Here is a 9,853-nt window from a genome sequence, read left to right as displayed (position 1 = left end):
GTTATTGCAAACTGGTGGGTGGACCAGGGAGCAGTGACCTTCAGCTGAGGGCCCAGCCAATTGGAAGTAACCTTGCCAGCAAGCATCCAGGGGAAATCCTATGCTAACCGACCTTTCTCTTTCCTTCCAATCCTCTACAGGGTTCCCTACAGAAGCCAGGGAGCACAGGGACCTTGAAGTGGTTTGTAGCAGTCAGCTTCCTGGGGCAGAGGGCAGGCTGGGTAAGTATCTGGGGCAGTGGGGCTATCTGGAGGGGCACATGTAAGACATCAGGCACTACACTGAACTGTCCTATGGGCATAACTCCCCCCAGCCCCGGTTGTGTGGGGACCTAAGCTTAGACAATTTTGCAAGATCCACTTTAAGAAAATCATACAAAAAATCTTATCTTGGAAGATGAAACAAAAAAGCTATATAAATATATTGTTAAGGCCCTTTTCAGGGCTTTGGAAGGGACCTGTGCAAGTGAGATCCTGATGCTTGTACTTCATTGGCTTCATTGTTCATCTCCCTCTGCGTATGGCTTTGGTACTTTTGACCTAGAACACTGTTCCAGTCTGCAATAAGCTTACAGTGTCATGGGTGATGAAGACTTACACAACAGGTTATAAATACAAAGCAAACTGTGGTATAAGAGAATTACGGATGAAATACTACAGAGGGTTAGGTAGACATTAAAATAGGCCTTGAAAGTGTGAACTAAAATAAAATCTTAAGCCCTCCTAGCTGACTGAATGGACCCCTTATTGGCCAAGGGGACCCTGCCCCAAACCAAACCAAACCTTAAAGCTGAGTTTTAGCCATAAGGAGAAGGGAGGTCAGACATGCCTAGTTATAGTCTCCCCCTTTTGGAGTTACTCTTTGTAACTGTAAGATACAAAATTATTAACAAACCTAAGACCGTGTGAGGCAAAAGTTAAACCACACCTGCAGGTCATCAATTTACTTAACAGATCACTTGAGTCTTGGTAAATGTCTGGTGGCTTGTTTCTGATTAATAGGCTTCCTTAACTTAAAACTTTCCAAGCCTTTAGACAGAACTTTATTTCTTTAGCCAATTACAAATCAAGAATCTTTAAACTCACCCATAACCTGTGATTTGAAATGTCCTGCCATTTGGGGCCAAACAAATGTATGCCTTCCATGTATTGATTTATGACTTTATGTGTAATTCCTGTTTTCCTAAAATATATAAAACCAAACTGTAACCCAACCATGGCCAGACCACTTGCTCAAGCCCTCTTAGGCATGGTTCTCTGGGCCATGGTCTAATTGGCTTGGAATGAAACTCTTTAAATTATTTTACAGAGTTTGTATTCTTTTCCATTGACAAAAGACAGGTGAGATTTAGGCACATGTCAATACTAAATAATAATAATATCTACTATTTATTGAGCACTAAGTGCAAAGTACTATCTTATATGAGATAGGGAACTGGCAGGTACTGCTTTGGGCATTGCTGCAGTCATTGCCTTAGGCATTGCTTTGGGCATTGTCACAACACTGCCGGAGTCAGGAAGTCTCAAAACTAAAGTTTCAAATTACCCTGACCAAAACAGGATGAAGACAGGGCAAGTTCCAACCGGTTAGAACCAAGATGGTGAAACACCGCCCCTTCCAAGAATATTCCTCCTCTTGTTTAGCCTATAATTAAGCCATTGCTTAAATAGAAAGGCAACAGGAACCAGGGGGCCTGTTCTCTTCTGCAAGGAGAGCTAGGTTTTGCTAGTTCTGTGGAGTAGACTTTCTCTGCTTTTCTGAATAAATCTTGCTTTCACTTTATACTGTTGGTTCGCTCCTGAATTCTTTCTTACTCAAAGCCAAGGACCCATTTGGACCTGAAGAGGCTCCCAGCATTGGGAGTCACTTTCCTGTGTAATATAGATGATCTCGTTTCAGCCTGACAAAAACAGGAAACTGAGACTCTTAAAGGTTATGTAACTTCCTTTGGTTGCAAAGCTATAGGGTGGGAGAGTTAGATTTGAACTGAGGTGAAATCGGAGCCAGGCCATAGTCAACAGAACCAGACTGCAGTGGGAGGGCACCCCAGGGTGATGGGCAAGAGTGCGAGAAAAGTATGCAGGAGAGACAGTCAGTGGGAACACAGGGCTTCTTTTACACTCAGCCCTTTGTTAACACATTTAGAAAATCAAGCCACTCCGAATACGGTCTGTATGGCATCGATGAGTACAGTTCTGTGTTTGATCAGAAGGGCGGAAGCAGAGGCTGTAAACCACATTTCCCAGAAGCCCTGGGGGCAGGACCGCGTCCTCACTTGGCCTAAAAGACTCCGCTTCCCAGGAAGCCGCGGGCGCGCGGGACCACAGCTCCCGGCATTCCCGGAAGGCGGCGGGGCAGGCGCGGGCCCCGCCTCGCCCGTCCGCGCTCCCGCGCGCCCCGCCTCCCCGCGTCGCCCCCAGCCAATGGGGAGGCTCCGTACTGCCGGGTGTGAAGGGGCCGGCGCCGCTGCCGAGTTGCGAGTCGGCGAAAGCGGCGGGAAGTTCGTACTGGGCAGAAGGCGTCCGGCCTGCGGCTCGGGGTAGGGACGCCGCCGGCGGCGCGGCCTGAGAGCTCGCGCGCAGAGCCCGGGGCGCGGAGGCGGGCGGCCGGGGCCCGGGGCCGGCGCTGGGCCTCCGGACGGTGGTGGCCGGGGGCGGCCTGCGGGCGCCGGGCTGCGAGAGGCGCCGCCGGGCTGGACCGCTCGCCGGGGCCGCGGTCCGCCGCGTCACCTCAGCTTGTGCCGGCGGCCGCTTCCTCCCGGTCTCCCTCAGGCCCCGCCGGGGCCCCAGGCCGGCCCCCAAGTTAGTTCCATGTCCCGGCGGGCCCCGTAGCGCGCTCGGGCTTGCTTCGCCTCCTCGGCGCTCGGGGCCTTGTCCGAGAGACCCGGTGTGTGGGTCGGCCCGGTGCTGAGGGCGACCAGGACAGACGAGGCCTTTCTGCCGCCACGGAGCTCGTAGTCTAGAAGGGAGACGCAGTGTGCGCCAGTACCGTACTTTGCGGATACCGAAAACCTTTCTTAAAACGGGGCAGGCGAGTAGTGGCCGGAGTAGTGGGGGTTAGGCTCGGTGGCCAGCGAGGGCGTCCCAGAGGGGGCCTAGGACCTGAGCGGGACAGGTGCCCCGCCCGGGATCGCAGTCCCGGCCCGGGGACCCTGCGGCCGCCCCCGTGTCGTATTTACCTGCCACGTCGCGGTCAGGCCCCTAGAACTTGCACTTTGGGGCACGGTTCGAGGCGAGAGAGTCGCGGTCGGTGTTTACGAGGGGTTTTCGTGCCCCTCTGGACAGTTCCTCTTTTCTCTCCCTAGCTGACAGGGCGGCACCCTTGGCTGATGAAACTGCACTTAAGGGCAACACACAGAATTTCCTACCGCCGAAATAGTTTTCGGTTCTGGTCTCAAAACTCTTAGGAGAGTGAGTTAAATTTGACAGACTGCACCAGAATCGCTGAGAGAGAAGAGAGACAGACAGAAACTGGGTTCCTCTGGAGACCACTCCCTTTTCTTTCAAGTCACTTGTTTTTTGTTTTTCTCCCCCCCCCCACCCCCCAATCTCTCTTTCTTGGATCCACTTGGAAACATCAGTTTTGGTTTTAAGAGGGTGGTGGTTTTAGGGAATTGTTGAAGAATCTCAATTATTATTATTGTTTACTTGAATAGCTCGTCTGTTCAGTCTGAAATTCAAAAGAGTGAAAAAAATGTAGGGCAGCATTTATTTTCAAGAGTTCAGAAAAAGGCACTTTTTTTTTTTTTTTAAGGACATGCTGAGCATGTTACTTTGGGGAAGAATTTAATCTACAATTTTAAAGTAATTTCGGAAGGAAGTAGGGATTGTTTAGTCATTTCGTGCAGGTTACGTTTATGTTGTTCAACATGGCAAGTAGTGACTGGAATTAAATTTCTGAGTAGGTAAGATGATGTTCATGTGCTACCTATAGAAGGGAATGTAACTCAAGTAGTCACTTAAATAATAATAGCTTTCCCCGTTGATGCTACCACAGATGGTGTTCTCTGAACGTCTCAACATTGCTGATCAGATTCTGTGTTAATACAGTAACACAACTTGAATTTAATAACAATAAACTTGTGTTAGGCATTACTGTCAATTTAGTACGGGTATCCAGTACACATATCAGTTTTATAGTGCAGTGGCTTCTTGTTATGCTCAGTGCTGCAAAAATTATGAGAAGATATTTGTTAAACAAATGAGATAATGGAGTAATGTGTTAAGCATAGAGCCTGGCATATAGTAAGTTAGTAAGTGCCCAGGAAATGGTTATATGGAAAGCTTATGCTAAGTTTTATTCCAGTATGCAAGTGTATATTTTAAAAATAACAGTAATACATTCAAAATGTTGACAGACCCTAAAATTAAATTTCTTAAGGAAATAGGCCAGGTTTTTTAAAAATTTGAGAACTAATGTGAAGTAATAATAAATATATAAGTGAATGTCCCAGATGTCTAGAAGAGAAAAAAACAAGATTTTAATTTTGACAACCATGTTTTTTTTTCCTTAAAAGCATCCTTAATAAAATATGTACTATGAATAGGATTTTGGTTTGAAAAATAAAACTTAAAAAAAATATTTTTGATTTGAAAAATAAAACTTATTTGGAAATGAAACAAAGCTTTCAGATTTACCTTTATATCAAATGAAGGATGACTCCTGAATTTATGCAAATGTGCAAATGCTCATATCTCCATATATCAGGCAGTGAGCCTAATGGGAATTAAATGCTGCCTCTTTGTGTGTGTGAGTGAGGCTTTCATGAAAATTGGTCTTGATGGGTTCTGAGAATGGATTGGTAACTGAATAGGACTGGAGAATATTTTTCAGACTGGTAGAATATTTTACATGCTAGCCAGGGTTATTTTTTGGATTGAGAAGAAATTGACTTATTTATTCACCAGAGGTCATGTGCCTCCTATTTGCCAGGAATTGTACTAGGTGCAAAGTCTGTTCTTGCTATTGTAGTGCTTTGTTGAAGCAAGTTTTCTTTGTTTTAAATTAATGTAGGTCATTTTTTTTTTTTTTTTTGACTTTTGGACTATTCAGCACATAAAAAAGTCAATAAATACCTAGGGCATATTTGAAAAACTGCACTATTAATGATAAAATGTAGAATATTTTTAATAAAGATGCAAGATTAATTTAAAGAGGTGCTAGAATCCTGACAAAACATTAAGCTAGATGTTGTACTCTGGGATATGTTTGGCTCTTTTGACCAAAATTCCTGAGTATGTTCCTACTTGCCATTATAAAGAAGCGAAGAGTGCGGTGCCCTTTAATTCCCCCCCCCCATGATATTTAGGCACCCAGCATTCTGAAGTTGTTTTGCTGTAATGTCATGTACTTTCCCAATTACTCCTACTCCTGCTCCATCTCTCCCAATGTTGTTTTAAATCGTTGCTTTCAAATTTGAGCACATCCTACTACTCTTGTTCTGGATGACATATGGGCATTACTTTAAAATAGAAAAGTGCTCTATAGAGTCAAGACAAGTGTGAGGTGTGCCCCTGTCCCCATATTAGGAGTTAGGTTTTTAATATTCATCAGTAAATACTAATGCCAAGAAACTACTTTTACTGACCTTTTTCAACAGATTTATTAAGAATTTTATTAGCTACAGTATCTTTGTCAACTTGGCAAAATATGTTTGTGAATCATATTATTTAGTCATTTAGGTAAATAATACATGAGTTTTGATGATTTTTGCAGTAACCCCTGTCTCTCTATGGTAGGTTCCCATAGGATGGGAACCAGCACTGTAGGATTTGAAAATTAAGGCATATACTGTTGAGAATGGCAAATATTTAGGATGAATATTAAATATATGTGCATACTAAAATGTTTATCAATAAGTTGTATTCACTAAGAGGGAAGATACACTAGATGGAAGTAATTGAATTGCAAGATAATTTGAGTTTTGGGAACATTCTGTCATACTTTTTAAGCAAATATCATGCCAATCATGGATATGTATTTCTTAATAGAGCTCATTTTCAGGTATAATATGGTTGGGCCACAAGAGACTAAAAATGAGCCTGCAGGTCATTAGAAACAAGGCAGTACTATTCCACTCTTTCTGAGGTCTTATAATTTTTTCTGTGCATTTATTTTCTCTTTGTGAACTGGCTGTCTAGCTGTTGTTTGCATGTTGGCAGATATGTCAGCTCTAGATTTAAGCTACTTTTAAGAACTCAGAAGAGACTGCATTATCTAATTGTCAATTAAATCTAAAATTTTTAAAAAAGTAAACCATGAAGTTAGACATAGAGCTAATTATAGCTTTATTTCAGGTTATTTGCTTTTCTCAAATTGTTTTACCAAGTAACAGCTAAACAAAAGTCATCATTTGATGGTACTATGTATTAATGTATTGTGATTGTAATTCACAGTACTCAGTGTTAGAAAGTGCTGTGTTATACCTTAAGCCTTTGTAGGCTGGAAGATGCAGGAACAAATTTTACTCTTTCTACTGTAGGCTTCAAAGTTGCCTTTTTCGCTTCTTATGGCAGTTTTCTATATAGTACGGAACAGCTATCAATATACAAATTATATGTAATTATAGTTGAGCCTTGAACAAGTTGGGGGTTCAGAGTGCTGACTCCGCGCGCGGTAGATAATCTGAGTGTAACTTTTGACTTCCTAAAAGTTGAAGTATTAATAGCCTACTGTTGACCTGAAGCCTTACCGATAAAAGTTGATAAAAGTTAACACGTACTTTGTATATGTATTATATACTGTGTTCTTAAACTAGAGAAAAGAAAAATGTTAAGAAAATCATAAGGAAGAGAAAATATATTTACTTTTCATTAAGTAGAAGTGGATCATCATAAAGGTCTTCATCCTCATCATCTTCACATTGAGAAGGCTGAAGAAGAGGAGGAAGAGGAAGGGTTGGTCTTACTACCTTAAGGCTGGCAGAGACAGAAGAAAATTTGCATATAGGTAGACCCTTGCATTTCAAACCTGGGTTGTTCAAGGGTCAACTGTGTAAATTCTTTGTTAGAGGTAATGAGAAAAAAGAAGTCTCTTATTTGGGAATCAGGAGAAAAAAGTTTTAGATTCATCTTTAAAAAACTTAAGTTTAGGTTATATAACATTTAAGAGGTTTAACCTTGTTATTTTTTCAGATTTTTAGAAAATAGTTTAGAAATTGTGACTTTAAAATTTATATTACCTCTTATATGTTGCTGATGGGAATGTAAAATGGTGAAACCACTCTGGAAATTATTTTGGCGGTTTCTCAAGAAGTTAACATGCACTTGACATACAACCCAGCAGTTGCCCTCCTGGGCATTTATCCTAGAGAAATAGAAACTTATGTTCACACAAAAACCTGTACATGAATGCTTACTGCAGCTTAATTAATAATAGCCCAAACCCAGAAACAACCTACATGTCTTTCAGTGGGTGAATGGTTAAATAAAATGTGGGACAGTCAGAGAAGGGAACACCCCATTAACAAAAAGAAACAAATGATTAGTGCATGCAGCATCATGCAGCATCGTGGGTGGCGTTTAAGGGCATTGTATTGAGTGACAAAAGCCAATCTTACAAGGTTATGCGATTTTATGATTACATTTATATAGCATTCTCTAACTGACAAAATTATAGAAATGGAGAATAGACCTGTTTTGCTGGGGTGAGGTCCGAGTTTCTTTGGGATGATAGGGCAGTTCCATGTGTTGATTATTGTGATGATTACATGAATCTGTATACATATAATGTCATAGAATTATATAAACACACAAAAGGATGTAAAAAATGAAATTTTAATAAGTTTAATTACTAATACTGTTATCAGTGTCAATTTCCTAATTTTGGTAATTGTACTCTGTCCATTGTATGGCTGTCTCACATTTTGTTTATTCATCCATGGAAGGAAATACGGGTTATTTCTGGTTTTTGGTGATTGCAGATAAAGCTGCTATGAACAGTCATGTACAGGTTTTTATGTGAATGTAAGTTTTCATTTTTCTAATATACATGCGGAAGAGTTCAACTGTTGGGTTGTGTGATAAGTGTATGCTTAAGAAACTGCCAAACTTTTCCACCGTAACTGTACCATTTTACAATCTTATCATCACTATCGTAGTCCCCTCCCCCCCTCAGTTTTGCTTTCTGCAGTTTCAGTTACCCTGGTCAACCATGGTCTGAAAATAGTAAATGGAAAATTCCAGAAATAATTCATAAAGTTAAAAATTACACACCATTTTGAGTAGCATGATCTTGTGCCGACTCACTGTGCCAGGTGGGATTGAATCATTCCTTTGTCCAGTGTATTCATACTCTATATACTACCTGCCAGTTAGTCACTTAGTAGCCCTAGATTATCAGTTTGCCCAGTATTGCAATGCTTGTGTTGAAGTCACCCTTATTTTACTTAATGGTCCCAAAGCACAAGAGTAGTGATGCTGGCATATTGTTATAATTATTCTATTTTATTTTTAGTTATTGTTAATCTCTTAATTTATAAATCAGACTTTATCATAGGTATGTATGTATAGGAAAAAACATAGTATATATAGGGTTCAGTGCTATCCTCGATTTCAGGCGTCCACTGGGGGTTTGGAACATATCTCCCTCAGATAAGGGAGGACTATGCTATATGAGAAATCTAGTTTCTCCACATCCTCATCAATATTTGATATTGGTGACTTTTTGTGTGTAGTGGTATCACATCGTGGCTTTAATTTGCATTTCCCTAAAGGGCTAATCTTTTCATATGCTTATTTGCCATTCTTATCTGTGGTGACTTGTCTTTTCAAGTTTTTTGCCCATTTTGTGATTGTTTTCTTCTTGTTGAATTTAGAGTGAGTGTTCTTTGTAAGTTCTGGATACAAGTTCTTTGCCAAATATATGATTTATAAATGTATTCTGTCTGTCCCTGATTGGTCTTTTCATTCTCTTACAGTTTCTTTTGCAGCACAAAAGTTTTTAATTTTGATGAAGTCCAACTTCTTGATGTATGGATTATGTTTTTGGTGTCATTCACATCTCAGAACTGTCTGCCTAACTCAAGGTCAGGAGGATGTTCTTTTAAATCTTACATTTAGATCTGTGATCCTTTTTGGGTTCATTTTTTTGCACACTATGTGAAATTTATATCTTGGCTCTTTTTTCTTTTCCTTTTGTCTGGATGTCCAGTTGCTCCAAAACCATTTGTTAAAAAGACTACCCTTTCGCCATTGAATAGTTTTTTTTTTTTTTAACCTTTATAAAAAATCAGTTGGCCATACACTGTAAACTGTATGGCCAAAACAAAGACAGAAGGAAATGAGCAATTAAGCACAGATTTATGAAGGTATGACATGGCTTGAATCATAAAAAAATGTGAAAACATTTTAGAGAATAGTACGAGCAATGCTGTGTCCTAGAGAAAGTAAGAACTGGCTGGTTTGGGGAGTCATGCAAGTGAAGGGGTGGAAGGAAATCAGGAAGGACAATTGTTTCATAAGTTATAAACTGCTAGCAAGATTCAAGAATTTATAAACAATTTCATTGGTTACTAGGAAGGTACTATATGTTCTTGAGCAGGCAAATGGTATGATGGTAATGGTATTTAAGATATTTGTTTTAGGGCCATGTATGGCAGTGATATGCTGGTAGGAAGAATAGGATATAATCATGACCCTTGACTTGACTTACTGCTTTGTATTAGAAATGTCTATCAGAAAGCTAAAAAAGTGGTGATACTTCAGAATGTTACAAGTTCCTAGTATTTTCTAGAAGTGTAATGGTAGATTTCAAACTTTACCACTGTCCTTGGTGAGGAATGCTGAGAATTCTGCTGGACTTTCAAAGACATTCAGATTGATGCTGCTTTTATCGGGTTATACATGTGGGAAGA

At 40.7% G+C, this 9,853-nt stretch overlaps 1 protein-coding gene across 3 annotated transcripts in view; it reads left to right on the top strand.

The window, feature by feature from the left end:
• The first annotated feature begins 2,303 nt into the window (after positions 1-2,303).
• VRK1 (VRK serine/threonine kinase 1) overlaps positions 2,304-9,853 on the top strand; it is an 85,095-nt gene continuing 77,545 nt past the window's right edge. For 2 of the 3 annotated variants that reach the window (XM_076003734.1, XM_012791064.2), the window contains exon 1: positions 2,304-2,539. The gene's annotated coding sequence lies outside the window, so the exon portion shown is untranslated. Of the gene's footprint in view, positions 2,540-2,936; positions 3,031-9,853 lie in introns of those variants that run through there. The other variant, XM_076003733.1, reaches the window with a different exon arrangement.

This window comes from Microcebus murinus, chromosome 6, assembly GCF_040939455.1.
Source record: "Microcebus murinus isolate Inina chromosome 6, M.murinus_Inina_mat1.0, whole genome shotgun sequence".
Taxonomy (NCBI): Eukaryota; Metazoa; Chordata; class Mammalia; order Primates; family Cheirogaleidae; genus Microcebus; species Microcebus murinus.
The sequence above is the reverse complement of the archived record's forward strand: the minus strand, read 5'-3'. Positions and strand labels throughout refer to the sequence as shown.